General features: G+C 42.7%; 1 protein-coding gene across 1 annotated transcript in view; it reads left to right on the forward strand.

The window, feature by feature from the left end:
• RHOBTB1 (Rho related BTB domain containing 1) overlaps nt 1–17547 on the forward strand; it is a 140144-nt gene that overhangs the window by 63089 nt on the left and 59508 nt on the right. The window lies entirely within an intron of this gene.

Consider the following 17547-nt stretch of genomic DNA (forward strand, 5'->3'; position numbering starts at 1 on the left):
TTAAGTTCGATACCGGCATGAAAATCGGTCGTTGTTGCAGCCCACTAATGGTGCGAAATTCAAACGAAAACGCTTAGTTACGGTTTTCAAATAAAAATTTGTTCAGAATTCGACCCATGTATAGCCGGCTTAAATCTGGAACAATAAGGCATTGGATATAGATTCCATCCCTTAACATTCTTTCTTTCTGCTTTATTGCTGACCCCCAATGTTATCTTTTGGAAATATTACAAGTGTAAGGTTGTTGAAAATCAAACTAACATCACAAAATATTAAAGCTCAACTCCGCAAAATCTATTTTTTTCCTGCCTCCCTCTAACCCATTCTGCTGGGCGTAATGTTTTCCGTAATATAGAACTAAAGGCAAAACTTTTTTCTTTAGTTTTGCATAGAGTGGAGAAGGATTAGAACACCTGTCAGTTTTTATTGCTGTGTGTCCCTGTTAGGGCCGGTTCACACCATGAATTTCAAAGGAACACACTGTGCATCCCTGTGCGATTTCATATGCAATCTGGGTGCAGTGCGATTTCAGCCCATTCATTTCAATGGGATAAAATCGCACCAGACTGCACCAAAAGTAGTGAATGCACTACTTTAACCACTTAAGGACCGGAAGGATTTGCCCCCTAAATGACCAGGCCATTTTTTGCAATACAGTACTGACAAGTGTTTGGTTGTGCGACCTTGTACCCAAACAAAATGTCCTTTTTTTCCCACAAATAGAGCTTTCTTTTGGTGGTATTTGATCACCCTTGCGGTTTTTATTTTTTGCGCTGTAAACAAAAAAAGAGCGTCAATTTTGAAAACAAAAAAAATTTTTTTTTAATTTTTGCTATAATGAATATCCAAAAAAACTCCCCCCCAAAAAATGTCTTCAGAAGAAGCTAACTGCGAAACGCGTCAACCATCGTATATGACATGAAGTACAACTGTGATCATTCAGCTGTAAATGAACATATGTCTGCAGTTTTAACTTTGATACATATTTAATATATGTTTTGATTAATAATAAAATTATTAGAAATTAACATTTGGTGTAAATCCTGTTTAGGTACCGTTATAGTCCGTCTTGTTGTGTTCTTCCATTTTCTAGTAAAGCTCTACATCAGTTTAGGCCAATATGTATTTTTCTATATATTTGTGGTAAAAAAAATCGCAATAAGCGTATATTGATTGGTTTGCGCAAAAGTTAAAGCGTCTTCAAATTAGGGGATATATTTATGGCATTTTTATTATTATTTATTTTTGTTTTTTACTAATAATGGCAGCGATCTGCGATTTTTAGCAGGACTGCGACATTGCGGCAGACAGATCAGACACTTCTGGCACATTGTTGGGTCCATTGACATTTATACAGCGATCAGTGCTTTAAAAATGCACTAATTACTGTGTAAATGTCACTGGCAGGGAAGGGGTTAACACTAGGGGGCGATCGAGGGGTTAACTGTGATCCTTGGGAGGTGTTTCTAACTGTGGGGGGGATGGGACTAGAAAGAGAGCGATCGCTGTTCCTGATAACAAGGAACAGCAGATCTCTCTCTCCTCCTCTGTCAGAATGGGGATCTGTCTGTTTATATTGACAGGGCCCCATTCTTGCTCTCTGTGGAGCGATTATGGGTGACCAAAGGGCATCGCGCCCGCCAGCCTCACGCATCGGTTCCGGCGTTAAAGTGGCCGACGGGCTATAGGGGCTCTTAAAGTGGGCGATTCGCCCAGGAGAGCCAACCTGCCGCTGGTCCTTAAGCAGTTAAAGAATGCAGCATTTGCTACCTGCATTTGGATTTTCGTTAAGTTATCACTGACACCCGCTGCAGATCACAAGCGCAGTGTGTTTGCACATGGAACGCGGGTTTCCCGCACGACATTCTGGTGTGAATGGGGCCACTGAGAGTTTCACCATCTTTATTTGTCCTGTTTACTGTTATCACTGAAAGGAAAAGAAAATCCCACATTTTGGGTGTCATCAAAACAGGAATATAGGGGAAATCTTCTAATGGGAACACTAGTTTTGGTGATCCTGGAGGCAACTGACCCCCTCCTTTTGGAAGGATTTCCTCTCACTTCCTGTTTTGTCTATGGGACAGGAGGTCCCCAGTGGGACACAGAAGGCAAACAAAAACCATACCAGAGTTTTAAATCCCCTTCACTTTAATCAAAATGAAGAAAACATTTTTGCCTCTAGTTTTACTTTAGCTGGTGAAGTCAGTTATGCTCACCTGAGCACTTCCCCCATCCAGGTCCCTTCCTGATGCCATTTCCACATGCGAGTACCGCTAACCCAGTACTGTATCTTAACCTTTGTTGGCTGGTCCCCTTTTCTCACCAACGTCAGATCTCTTCCATTTACTGACGGGACCCTTCCTCTGGTTGCCAAATGAAATGAATTGACCCAGTGATTACAAGAAAGAATGTTCTGACAAACGTTTTCAGAATTTCTATGTGAATGTTCAAACAAAATTTGACTAATGTACGGCCAGCTTAAAGTGGTTCTAAAGTTCTTTACCTTAATACATACTCTACATTAAGGTATAAAACACTCCGCTATGTTTCCTAGCCCTCCATCCCTAAACACTTACCTGGCACCTGGCACTGATCCAGCACTGTCTAGGCTTCAGCATTTCCCTCACTTCCTGATCTCACAGGAGACACAGAGGTCAGTGGTAGCCATAGGCTCCTACTGCTCCCGGTTCTGTGTGTGTCTAGGGACGCATACAGCCCAACTCAGGAGTGCACAAGCGCATTTTAGTACCTGGCTTGCTAAGGAGACACATGAAGCAGGTGATAGCACCAGCAGAGACTTCCAGAAGAACAGCAAATGGTGCTTTCTGTGTAATATCATTGCGCAGAGCAGGTATGATGCTTTCTTTATTTAAAAAATTGACTTCAATATCATTTTAAGGCTGAGCTGTTATAATAATTCAAGAGCAAATATCCAGATTATTATGAATGTCCATTCCTGAGTGGTTCTCTTTAAAGTATATGTGAACCTTTACCTTGTAAAACCCATGCAGAAACAGGAACAGTAGTACTCATGTCCAATATATTATTTTCCTTTTCTCTACTACCTCTCTCCTCTTCTCTTTCTCTTTAGTTTCCCCCTCTTACTTTAATCCCTTTTCTTGAGTATAAGTATTCTTTGATTATTTTATATTACTTGACATTATATGACCTAGTTATATGTATAACTGACCTGATGTTAACATATCCACCCATGTTTTGGAACCTAGTTCCGGGTGAATATTTAAAGACATCCCTATCCCTTTCTCAGTGTTTGGTAGGGATTGATGTCCTTCTATCTGGATGTGTATGCTGACTGACAATCATCTTTTTTGTATGATCAATGTCAAGCAGTTACACTCAGTGGCGGCCAGTGTTTTTTTGTTTGGGGGGTGGCAAACAACCGAACCCCCCCATCACATCCCCCCCTCACAGCAACTCAACCCCCCCCCCCCCCTGCTGTCTGCCGGTTGGTCCACCACCACTTACCCCATCTAGGCCGCCGGCATCAGCGGGCATCTGGGGTGCATCGGCGGGGATCGTCATCCAGGCATCAGCGGGGACCGGGCATTCAAACATTGGCCATCGGCTCTTCTCCTACTCCTAGGCAACCAATAGGATCGCATGTCCTTTCAGCCAATCGGGTGACAGGTATCAGATCCACTTTCCGATTGGCTGGGAGGAGGATCAGTGTTGCAACAGCAAAAATGTAGTCACTGTTGTAACACACGTGGGTGGTCTCCGGATGTATCCTCTGTAACACAAGCCCACCCTATTTTGAAGCCTATTAGAGCCTCTATCTCTAATCAGGTGCTTAAAAAAAAAAACCTGGGCGCTGTAATTCATGCGCCAGTGCCCTGAAAGGATCCAGATGCATGAATTGAGGGCGGCCACTGCGGCCATGGATAGATCAATGCATGAATCTATCTATTGCATATAGGGGGTGGCCTGAAAAGAAGGGGTGGCACCCGGGTGCCCCTAATGGACAGGCCGCCACCTGGTTAAACTCCTACTTTTATGTGTGAATTTGGTATCTCTTTCTATTCACCTTTTGTGTTTCTTGAATATTTGGCAATAAAAATGCATTCAACCTAAAACCCATACAGTTTTAAACAGAAATGCAAGCCAAAATGTTTGTCGGTATATATGTATGTACTTTTTTTTTTTTTTTTAATAAGTGATCACATGGCCTCTATTCTCAGCTGCATAAGGGGCTTGAAGTGCTGGAGGTGTTGACTGCAAGAGGGTGTGTTAGCAGGAGGCAGAGAAACAGCAGTACACTGATCTTCCCAGTCAAGAGCTGTGCAGGGGGCATGTCAGCAGAAGTCTGACCACTGGAGTATGGGCAGGCTGTGCTTCCAAATAGAATACAGATAGGAAAAGTGACCCCAAAGAGATGGACTTGCTTTCATGCCTGGTGTGGTCAGTTTGAAATAGGAAAGCAGGGGGACTGGCAGGAACAGCAGGTAGGTCACACAAAGGAAGCAATGCAAAGAGGATCCTTTTTAAAACAAGTACGTGGTAACACACACATATCAAGAATGTAAAATGTTGGGGTGACTTTAAGACCAACGTTAAGATTACTGATTTTTTTTCTGCAAAGAATGGTCTGTAATGGGCAAACTGGACACATCTGCTGCTACTTATACACAACACCCGCCTGACCTTTTCTCATGTGGCTGAAGATAAGGTCAGGTAACAGCTATGCTGGTTTGATTAGACATGTGAGAAATATGTTGTTGTGATAGTGTTTGTCTTATTTCTTTGCCTTGATTTTCTTTACCCTATTAGAAAGGATAGAAAAAATGTTCCGTCCGTCAACATGTCAGTAAAACAATGGAATTCCTTTATAACCGCCACTTTCCTGTCACTTCAAACCAATTTCTCACGTTTTTTAGTTTTTTTTTTCTGGCCATGATATTATTTTCCACTTCTTCTTTTCTTTCTCATTGAGATTGTTGACTTTCCATAATGCATTTACTCTGCAGACCAGGTGTTTCGGAGCCTGCCTGGAATTTTCCTCTCAGATCTGCTTGGCTAAATATTTGCTTTTAGGAGAGGTATGAACAATAAAGAGAAGTTTTATAGGGAGTTATTAATCTATAAAAAGAACCAGTTGCATTATGTTGGGGTGGCATATAATGCCAGATACCAACCTGTGGTAGAGTATCACCTCCGACTGACCCATGAATGTCCTCACAACATCTTCACAAGAGAATGTAAGCTGAGAATTAAACCGTGTAGGTACCAACGTTACCGACTGCAACAAGCCTGGAAAATAGTGACTGTGACTCATTCTCCTTATTGTCCAGCTACTTTGTTTCTAATCCTGTGAAAATACTGTACCTTGGGAATTTGTATGGCCACAAAGAGATTTGGGTTGATGTCATAACACCATAAACAACGCTGATCTCTTTCATGCCCTGAATCCTGGGCATGAAAACGTATATTTGAATATATTCCTTAAAGCATCCAAAAGTGGAACTTCCGCTTTAAGCATTCCGCGCCCCCTTACATGCCACATTTGGCATGTCATTTTCTTTGTGGGGGAGTGGGTGCTTGTTTTTGAAGGGGACTTCCTGTCCCACTTCCTGGTTCCGCCTAGGCGACTCCTCCTCGCCCCCTAGGTGGCCCCTCCCTCTTGGAAATCTTCTGGGACACGTCATAGCTCCCAGAAGATCACCTGTCCACTGGGAGAGCACAGCACGACACGCGCATGAGCAGTGTGCGTCCGGCCGTGAAGCCGCAAGCTGTCACAGCCTGGTGCGCGCAGTATCAATGGAGGCGCCGAGGGGAGGAGGGAAAGAGGAGCGGGGCTCCGTGCGGGCGCTGGGACAGGTAAGCAGGGGCAGACTGACAACTCATGGGGCCCCCGGGCAATAGAAGATTATGCGGCCCCCAGGCAATTAGAGATTATGGGACCACACAGTATACACAAACACACACACAGTGTACAATCACACAGTATACACAGACATGTTTCTATTGGCTGAGAAGGTACTGGAGAGGTGGAGCAGCTATAATCTTGGGATTTTTAGACTAAAAGGATGTCAGTAAGGGGCATTTCAGAGACAGATGTAAAAAAAAAACACAGATTTTTACATATTGTCCCTGGTTTTACTGAGGCAGGCAACCCCGATGGGGCCCCTTAGTGGCACAGGGCAATGCCCGAGTGGCCGAATGGTCAGTCCGCCCCTGCAAGTAAGTGTCTGTTTATTAAAAGTCAGCAGCTAAACTTTTTGTAGCTGCTGACTTTTAATAAACAAAAAAAGCCTGGAACTCCGCTTTAAGTTGTTCTAAAACCTAAACTTTTTTTCCTTAATGCATTTCTTGTTTAGGCATCAGCATCCCCCCTGGTTTGATCCAGCACTGTGCCCGTCTGCAGCTCTTCTCTCCTCTCACTTCCTGGTCTCACTGGCTTTTGCTGGGGGACAAGGAGCAATTGGCTCTCACTGATGTCAATCAAAGCCAGTGATGAGGGAGCTTACGGGGACGGGGCCAAGTCCCGCTGTCTGTGTCAATGGATGCAGCAGCGGGGCTTGAGAGCGAGCATGCACATGTGCCCCCATGAAAAGCATCTTCTGGTGAGGGTACTGGACGGAGAGGAGGGGCCAGGATTGAGTGCCGGCCTCCTGAGACGAGGAGGTTTGAGGCTGCTCTGTGCAATTCAATTGCACAGAGCAGGTAAGTATAACTAGTGGGGAGTGGAGACACAAAGCACACCAAGATTCAAGGAAAATACGCAAAATACTCTTGTATTTTTTTTGTACTTGCTTATCCTAGAACTTGGTGTTAAATGGCTCCCCCACTGGGAAAATGTGCAGACTGACTTGTTGAACCTTCCTTTGGAAAATGCTAGTTTCCTAATTATTATGCTGATCCAAAGGCTTTAAAACCATTTTTTGGGATAAATCTGCAGATCAGGAGTTGTGACTTTCCCCTGACTTCACTTGTTGTTGTTCCAGTCACAAGGCTCAGAAAGTACTGTGGCCAGAGGCAGCCATGTAACTAGCAGAAAAATCAACAATGGCAGACTTTATATTTCTCTTACTGCTGGTTCCCTTTAAAGAGGACTTCCAGGTATGGATATTTTTTACATAGTTACATTGGTCCAGCTATATACCATACCTAGCCGATGTCCCTGAAGCTGTAAAATACTTAAAAAGACACTGCTACTACAGTGATCTCCACTTGTTTTGGACTGAGCGGGTACCCTGGTGCAGTGTTAGAGGCTCAGACACACTCGGCATGGGTGCCATTCACAGAGTTTGGATTGAACCAATTGGCTAAGTTGGTGAGGTGGGCCGTGATGTCATCCTCCCCATCATTCAAAAGAAAAGCATTCTCTGAATGGTGCCTATGTCCATCGGCTGACCTCCTATGTTCAGAATACAGCGGGCCAGTCGCTCAGCATGGAACCTGGAAGCAAGTGGGGATAACTGAAGTAGTGGTTTGTACTTCAGTGATTTCCAGCTCATAGGGACATTGCCCAGGTATATGCACAGGTGTGCACAGCCTATTGCATTAGGGTGTGCACCCCAAAGCTCAAACACATATGCATGTGTGTGCATGTATATGTATATATATATATATATATATATATATATATATATATATATATATATATATATATATATTGACAGTGTCAGTAGGGCAGAGATTTGTGCCAGTAGGGCAGTGAACAGTGTCAGTAGTTTTTATTTATTTATTTATTTTAGGAGCCCCGTTAGGAGTGCTTTGGTGAAAAATCAGGGGTCTAAACAGGGGGAATCTGCACCACGTGGGGTGATTAGGGTGTGCTTATGGTGCTCACATTCAGGGCCCTATGTGTTCAGGGACGTATACCTCTGTACAGTTCCAGCCATCATTTGTCAGTACAAAACTCTTTACAGAGACACAAGCACCATCACGGAGGCCACCTATCTCTGCTGATATGTTCTAATAGCACTGAAGAAGGGGAAGGTAGCTCCCCCGAAATGCATTGGATCAATGTGTTTATTCTTGATTCTCAATAAGCGACTGATAGCCTTTCATCAAGTGTGGCATGACTCAGGCACCAAGCGCTCCTCTTTTCCTATTTATATATCCCTTCTACTGAAGTGACATCAGTGAGACCAGTTCAGGTAGCAGCCCAGACTTTCAAAGGGAGTCATAAATCTAAATGTTTCCATGTAACCACTTAAAGTGGTTATTAAGCCACTGTTATATCTTCATATTATCCGTTGTGTTTCAGAATCCTGTGTGCCCCTGTCTCTAAAAAAAAAAATGCCATCTATATCTGATTTCAGCTTGGCGCTCACGTGACCCACCGCCTTTCCCCTCTCCTGATCTGACAGCTAGAGTGGTAGGGGCCGAGAATCCCCTGCTGAAGTCAGTCGGGACGAAAGGAGGAGAGGCAGCCGGTCACGTGAGTGCTAAGCGGCGCTCTGAAATCAGGTATAGACGCCATTTTTTTTTTTTTTTATAAAACAGAGATTGGGGCACACAGGATTAGGAAACACAAAGTATAATATGAAGATATGACAGTGGCTTAACAACCACTTTAATTGGTTACATGGATAAATGGAGGTTTATGACTCCATTTGAAGGATTAGGAAACACAGAGGATAATATGGAAACAATAAAATTATTATTATTATCATTATTTCAGTAGCAGGAGGGGCGAGGGTGGGCCCTGTCACAAGAAAGGTAGGGAGGGAGGGGGGAGAGGAGGACAGGAGAGCTGTGGATGATGGAGGCATATAATCTGACCACCGTATCAGGGCTCAGCAGCCATGATAATCCATGGTCAGTTTACAGGGGGAGGGCAGAACCAGGCAGGATCAGCCAGGTATTTCAGGTGATATAGGGGGCCAAATTTTTAGGGTAACAAACGCTTTAATACAGACAAAAATGATCAAATATGTCCAGCTTGGTCACTAGCTCAGGTAACACTTGGTACAGCCTCCAGCCTCACTAGACATTGACAAGTTGCAGTTAGAGGGACTGGGCGTTGTACCTGTGCCTCCTGGGTGCATGAAAATGCCGGGCTTGGTTGCACACGGGCTAGACACCCAGTTAGTTTACTAAAACTGGAGAGTGCAAACTTGGTACAGCTGTGCATGGTAGCCAATCAGCTTCTAACTTCAGCTTGTTCAATTAACCACTTCAGCCCCGGACCATTTGGCTAGCCAAAGACCAGAGCACTTTTTGTGATTCAGCACTGTGTTGCTTTAACTGTCAATTGCACAGTCATGCAACGTGACTCCCAAACAAAACTGACATCCTTTTTTTCCCACAAATAGAGCTTTCTTTTGGTGGTATTGGATCACCTCTGCGGTTTTTATTTTTTGCGCTATAAACCAAAAAAGAGCGACAATTTTGAAAAAAAACATTTTCCCCAAAAAAATATAAATTATTTTTTTCGTCAGTTTAGGCCGATACATATCCTTGTACATATTTTTGGTAAAAAAAAAGGCAACAAGCGTTTATTTATTGGTTTGCGCAAACATTATAGCCCAGTGATGGCGAACCTTGACACCCCAGATGTTTTGGAACTACATTTCCCATGATGCTCCACTACACTGCAGCGTCGTGGAGCATCATGGGAAATGTAGGTCCAAAACATCTGGGGTGCCAAGGTTCGCCATCACTGTTATAGCCTTTACAAAATAGGGGATAGTTTTATGCCATTTTTATTAATATTTAGTTTTTTTTACTAGTAATGGCGGCGATCATCGATTTTTATCGTGACTTTCTACATTATGGCGAACACATCGGACAATTCTGACACATTTTTGGGACCATTCACATTTATACAGCTATCAGTGCGATTAAAATTGCATTGATTACTGTGTAAATGTGACTGGCAGTGAAGGGGTTAACACTAGGTGGCGCTGTAAGGGTTAAGTGTGTCCTAGGGAGTGATTCTAACTGTGGGGAGGAGGGGCCAGATCACTGATCACCACTCCCGATTACAGAGAGCTATGATAAGTGATAGTGTCACTAGGCAGAACAGGGAAATGCTTGCATCTCCCCGTTCTTCCTCTCCATGAGATGATCGCGAGTATCCCCGCGAACATCAAGTCAGCGGGACCCACGATCCTACTCATGGAGCTCGCAGCGGGTGCACGCCCCGCCATCGGCGCGTACGCGGTGGCATGGCAGCAAATTCAAAGGGACGTATAGGTACGCCCATTTGCACTGCCGTGCCCTTCTGTCGACGTACATCGTCGTGCTCTGGTCGGGTACCGGTTAATTGCCTTATTTAAATATAAAGGCTTGTGTTTTGACCTTGTTGATAGATGAATGTAATATTTACCAGTAGGTTATTATCTCATTTGTGATATTCCAGTCTGTTGCTCCACCAGGCACAGTTAAAGCGATATTTTAAATATAAAAATGAGAATGCAATATTTTGCAGCTTACCAATCCTTAAAGCGGAGCTCCACCCAAAAGGGGAAGCTCTGCTTTAAGCACTCCTCCCACAAATATGCTTGTTCTGCAAAGGAAGTTGAAAAATAACAAACTTACTGGCCAGATCACTATTTGCTTATGCATATGGCCAGTTTCTGTCTAATCTTTGTAGGGAGTTTAACTACAGAAGCCCTATTCAATCCCTGTTCACCTGCAATCTATGCATTAATGTTTCCAGTGGGGTTTATTTACTAAAGGCAAATCCACTTTGCACTACCAGTGCACTTGGAAGTGCAGTTGCTGTAGATCTGGGGGGGACATGCAAGGAAAATAAAAAACAGCATTTTTGCATGTTCATGATTGGATGATAAAATCAACAGAGCTTCCCCTCATTTCAGATCTTCCCCTCAGATCTACAGCGACTGCACTTCCAAATGCACTTGTAGTGCAAAGTGGATTTGCCTTTAGTAAATAAACCCCAGTGTCCCTTGCCAAAGACATTCACTTCAATGAAAGTGAGCAACTGACACATGACTTGGGGGTTGATTTACTAAAGGCAGATTCACTCTGCACTAAAAGTGCACTGCAAATGTGCTGTAGATCTGAGGGGAAGACCTGAAAGCAGGGGAAGCTCTGCTGATTTTATCCAATCATGTACAAGCAAAAATGCATTAAAAGTGCACAGTGGATTTGCCTTTACTAAATAATAGTGATCATAGTGATCATCAGTTGTCAATGACTGCTGGTGTCCCTACTGATGATCAAGAATCAATCAGAGTGTTTTGTGATCATTGCATCACTATATCAGCTCCAAAATAATGATCACATGCAAAGTAGAGGTTGTGCTGAAAAAACTCTTCAGCCCGCAAGTGGTTAGCATTTCTGCCTAGCAGCACTAGGGTCACCGGTTTGAATATCAACCATGACACTACCTGCATGGAGTTTGAATGTTCTCCCTGTGCCTGTGCGGATTTCCTCCGGGTACTCCAGTTTCCTCCAACTCTCCAAAGATATGCCGGTAGGTTTAACTGGCTCCTGTCTAAATTGACCCTAATATGTGTATGCATGAATTTGAATTAAGGACCTTAGATTGGAAGTTTCTTGAGGGCTAAGATTGATGTGAATGTGGCTAATGGCGCTACACAAGTACCCGTAATAAATAAATGTGAACACTGCCACCCTCAGGATGCAATAAACATCTGCAGTGAAATTTACTTAATAGTGTAACTGTCAAATACAATTGCATTATTAAAAATAAAAACATTCATTTTAACATTTTTTTTTTTTTTGCATTTGCCAGTCCTTAAGAAAAAATAATAATTGTTGTAGTAGTTGAATTAAAAGAAAAGTATATGTCCTTAAAAAATACATCTTAAAAAATGTTAACATTATTTAGAAGTGCAAATTTGTATATTAGCTAATACTAGACAATATATATTATTTTTTTCCCTGATTGTGACCCCAAAAAACTTTTCAAATATGTTAAAGAACCCCACTAAGTATCTGTATGTGAGGGATATTATAGACTTATGGGGCATTGACTATGTATTTTAAACTGATTTGTTAATCAAAAACCCACGTTTGGATAGAGATGAGTCTATTTACCATAGTGCCAAATGCAACCTCTCTTGGCTGCCTTATCTGGAGTTTAATATTTACCTGCTCTAGAACTTTGCACTGTGGCAAAAGAAGGGTAGAGAAGGCAGACAGCCAGTATTGGTGGAAGTGGTTCAAACAGTCTGTTGGAGGTGGGGGATAATACTCTCAAAACATACACAAACATATTTTTATTGAAAATAATAAAGTCAATGGGTTTAATTTACTAAAGGTAAATAGGCTTTGCAAGGGAATTTTCTCTTAGCTTAGTGAGTGAGGTGAAGCTCGGCTGGCTTCAACCATCCAATCATGTGTAGGCAAATATACAGTTTTTTTATTTACTTGGGTATTTTTGCAAAGTGAATTTCCACCATATTCACTAAGCTAAGGAAAATTCCTCTTGCAGCGTGAACAGCCTGTTTGCCTTCATTAAAACAGGTCTTCACTGTATCTGAGCACCACAAATCAAAAACACTATTTAAAGTGTTTTTTTAAATATAAAAATAACAAACATGTTATACTTACCTGCTCTGAGCAAGGGTTTTGCACAGAGTGGCACCGATCCTCCTCTTCTGGGGTGCCCTGTTGGCACTCCTGGCCCCTCTTTTTCATCAGGATGCCCCACACGGAGAGCCGCTTTCCATGGGGACACCTGTGCATACGCGCTCCCTATTCCCACTGCTGCGTCAATTGACTCCACCCTGCCGCCAATGGCTTCTGCTGCTATCAATCTATCCAATGAGGACAGAGACAGCGACTGGTGTGCTGGAATAGATGGGTTCAGGTAGGAAAAAGGGGGGCTCTGGGGGCAGCTGTAGCAAAGAAGTCTTTTCACCTTATAGCATATGCATTAAGGTGAAAAGCCCTGAGACTTTTCAATCCATTTAATTCATTTTTTTATTGTTCAAAGCAAACTTCCCCATCCATGTATGTCTCCATGCCTTATTTGAATTGAGAATTTTTTTTTGAAAAACAGCCCCCTAGCATTTCTGGCTGTGGACATCTTGAGTAAGGGCGGATGATTCATGTAGCATTTACTTCCTGGAATCCATCTGCCCTTAGGTCAAGCAAGCACACAAGAGAGTGTGCTTAGCTAATAAAAGCCCTCCTCCCCTGCTAAAGACTCCTGGGATATTGCCTAGGCAAGAAACCAGGAGGTAACTAAAGAAATATAAAAAAATAAAATTAAAAGTTTAAAACAAGTACATATAATATACTTTCCTATTTATTTACTAATGCTAGCAGCGTAAGGATTAAAAATAATCAATGTTGATTTGGAGAGTGAAGTTCCACTTTAAATGAACTGCAATGCCCACTTTTCCTTGCTGGCTCCTCTTCTGTATATTGTTTTTTCCTATCAGTAGAGGGGCACTTTAATAACAAGTGATCACTAAAACTGAATGTGTCACTTGCTAATAATTTGTTAATTTTCCCTATGAATTGTTGCATTCATTTATTAGTTTACAGACCTTCCTGCCAGAAGAGAGCATTGGATACATAATAATATAGACGTATTTGGGGTAATCTGTGTTGAGAAATTTACAAATGTTCTATTTGAAAAGCATCCCAATTCTGAGAATTTCTTCCCTTTTCTGAAACTGAATGTACATTGTACTGATGTTAGCAGCTAAGCTGCATATGGTACGCTGCCTGATTTCCTGCGTCGTTGTAGACAGGATGTCTCTATCAGTTTTTATCTTATATATCATTCTTAGAAAGAAACTAACACTTTGGTCAGTTCTAGAAATTCAGGATGTTCGTGTTCTTTTGACATTTTCTGTTAAATGATCTGTATTGTTAATAACGTATTATGGCTTATCTGTCACAGGCCTTGCTCACGCCATGTGCAGGGACATGCGTTTTTCTGCACCTGTCTCTGCAAGGACACAGAGAACAATACCACAACCCTGGTATTCCTGTGCATATTTCTACTGTGGAGAAATAGGCAACATGTATGCATTTTTCTGTGCAGAAACCAATGTTATGGTGTGAACGGGGCACATGGAAAACAGTTGTTTTCCTTGTGTCCTTGCAGAGACCTACCTTAGAAAAATGCACATCTCTGCACATAGTGTGAACAAACCTAAAATATTCTTTACAAGTCAAGTCTGTGGGGTTGATTTACTAAAACTGTGAAAGTGCAAGCTCTGGTGTATCTGCGCATGGTAGCCAATCTAAGATTCTATATGTTTGTGACTGACCACAGTCGATCAGCAGGTGTACAGCCATAGCCATTGGCTGTAACCTGCTGACAAAGTTGTGCTGTTTAAAACCAGCACAGGTCAGCAGGGGGCGAGCGCATGCTTGCTGCATGCTGCAAACCCAGAAGTTCAGCAGCGACGTACAGTTATGCTGCCTAGCCTGCAGCTGCCGCCCATCTGCAGTAAATGTACTCTGGGTGAGGAACAAGCGGTTACCATGTATATTTTAATTAAATATAATAAGAAGAAATAAACAACTATAATAAGAAGAAATAAACTACTTTCAGCTTGTTCAATCTACGCTTTGACAAAAATACCTGGAAGCTGATTGGTTCCTATGCAGAGCTGCACCATATTTTGCACTCTTCAGTTTTAGTAAATCAACCCCTGTGGTTTTTTTTTTTTGTCCATTGGTTTTTATGCATGTATGGTGAGAACGAAGCCTTTATCGTCTGAAAATATGTCTCTAGTTCCTGCAAACTATGTTGAGCAAAAACGCCAAAACCTTGGCAGCATAAGCATCAAAGGGAATATACAGTATTTTCAAATATTTTTGTTTATTTCTTCTTATTATAATTAATTAAAATACACATGGTAACCACTTGCTGCCCACCCAGAGTACATTTACTGCAGATGGACGGCAGCTGCAGGCTAGGCAGCATAACTGTATGTCGCTGCTGAACTTCTGGGTTTGCAGCATGCAGCAAGCATGCGCTCGCCCCCTGCTGACCTGTGCTGGTTTTACACAGCACAAGTATGTCAGCAGGTTACAGCCAATGGCTATGGCTGTACACCTGCTGATTGGCTGTGGTCAGTCACAAACATATAGAATTCTGTACACAAATGGCGATCTATTTGTTTCTTCTCCCTGCAGCCACAAGTGCGAGCCGGGAGACACCGTTAGATCCAAACACACGCGAACAGCCTCAGTGCCGGGCTAAGGCACGATATATGTTAGCAGCCACTTGGCCTTGTCTTTTCATTTATGTTTTAATAAATAGGATTACACTATTGGTTTAACTTTTTATCTTTTCTCACATACCCCATTAATGGTCTTGCGGAGGAGAAGTTTTTGCCTCAACAGTCTCCTTCATTGCAGCAAGTTTATCTTGCTAAAAGCATTACTTTTTTAAAAAATGATTTTCTTTTTATTGTTTTTCAGATAGCAAATAGAAAAAAAAAAAGCATACAACATCATAAAATATCATATAGTGTCTTATAGTACATAAAACTATTACAGGCATACCCCACTTTTAAGTACTCAATTGGGTATATTTACTAAAGCTGGAAAGTGCAAAATCACGCTCACTTCTTCATAGAAACCAATGAGCTTCTAACCCCAGCTTGTTCAATTAAGTTTTGGTAATAAAACCTGGAAGCTCATTGGTTTATATGCAGTAGTGAGCCTGATTTTGCACTTTCCAGCTTTAGTAAATAAACCCCATTGTGTACTTAAAAGTGAGGTATGCCTGTATTACTTTACCTTCCCTCCCCCCCTCCCCCATCCTACACCCCCCCCCCCAATCATTAATTGTACATGTATTTCTATTAATTGCATAGCCACCTGGGGGGGGGGGGGGGAGGCCACCTCTAGGGGTAGAAGAAGTATGAAGGAGGAGAACGTCCAGGGTCTCGAAGGAGAGAAAGGCAAAAGCGAGGGGATGGAGGAGAACGAGGGAGAAACTCTCACCTGCTCCTCACCTTCCCCTCATAGGGGACACCCCATTTCGTCCAGCCAAGTCCTCCACATTCCTTCAAACTTTCCATGGTTGCCTTGCCTAATACATGCCACTCTCTCACTCCAAATTATTGAATTGATAGTCTCAACCCAGTTCTTCAGTTGGGGGGATCTGTGCCTGCCATTTCTGTGCTATTAGTTGTCTCGCCTGAAACAGGCACCTCAACACTACTTCGGTGGCACCAGTCAGGACTCTACCTTCCTCCGTGCTTCCTAATAGGCATGTCTTGGCCACTGGTTCTAATATGGTCCTAAAGGTTTTATTTATTCTATCTACTATCTGCAGCCAGTATCTAAATAGCTTCAGGCATTTCCACACCATATGGATAAAATCTCCAGTCGCCTTACGCCTGGGGCACTCATCATTTTGTCTCCATCCACGTTTAAACATTTTTGTGGGGGCATAGTAAACTCTATATATTAGAAACAAGTGGGATACTTTCTACGAGGGGGAATTTGAGACCAATGCTCCTCGTTCTAAGATCTTGTCCCATCGTTCCGTAGTCATTGCCCCCACATCTCTCTCTCCCACCCCGCTCTGCTCTTGGAAGGTACTTGTTATTCTAGCCCCCAGTCTGGCATATAGCTCGGAAATTAGTCCTTTGGTTGAGGCTGGCTAAAGCGTCACTTGACCTGCTTTTTAACTAAAGAGGTCGTGTCTATCTGGTAAGCAGAACCCACATATGGAGCACATTGGGTGTATTAATTCCAGTTGGTGATGGACTGTTCACTAATGATACCACTTAGAAGATAATCAGCACAGAAGAGTCATATTCGCTAAGACTTTTTTGCTATTAACTTTTTATAAATTTTTCACTATTTTGTTCACAATTATTATGTATATGGATTGTATCAATTTTTTTATGGCACATTGCACTTTAATATGAATATAGAAGTATTGCTTTATAGGACTACGTAAATATTATTGCACCATATTATTGAACTCTATGAGTGCCCCCTCAAATATCACTCACTATTATCTAAAGTTGACCCACCTACCTTAGTTAGGGGAGCAGCTGTTAATTTATTCTAACTCACTTTGTTATTTTTTGGCGCAAGGTACCAACTTTTCAATATCTCCAACTCTATCCACTTTTCCGCGATCCCTGAAAACCTTTCTCTTCAGAAAAGCATATTAGGCCTCCACCTAAGGGCTCCTTCACACAGGACAGATCAGTGATGATCTGCCCCGTGGACATCCGCTTGCTCATTGGGGATCGCTCCGTCGATCTCTCCGCTGAGCAGGAAGATGACGGGTCTGTCTCTGCACACTGTGCAGGGACGGACCTGTCAGAGCGCCGCTCTCCCCTATGGGAGATCGGATGACGAGGGACCGCAGAGTCCGTCGTCACCCGATCCGGTGATGGATGGAAAAGTAGTTTTTTTTTCTCTTTTTCGGATCGGAGCGGGTCGGATGTCAGCGGACATGTCACCGCTGACATCCGACGCTCCATAGAGGTCTATGGAGCATTTGTTCAGGTCCGCCTAAAAAACTGACAGGCGGACCTGAATGGATCGTCCGTGTGAAAGAGGCCTAACTGTACTTTTATTTTCTCCATCAGTCCATCCCCCACAGTTATTACCTAGACCCTCCCTTTTAGATTGTAAGCTCTAAGGAGC

Source organism: Lithobates pipiens, unplaced genomic scaffold (genome assembly GCF_037356315.1).
Source record: "Lithobates pipiens isolate NorthernLeopardFrog02 unplaced genomic scaffold, aLitPip1_a1.2 Scaffold_25, whole genome shotgun sequence".
In the NCBI taxonomy this organism is placed as follows: Eukaryota; Metazoa; Chordata; class Amphibia; order Anura; family Ranidae; genus Lithobates; species Lithobates pipiens.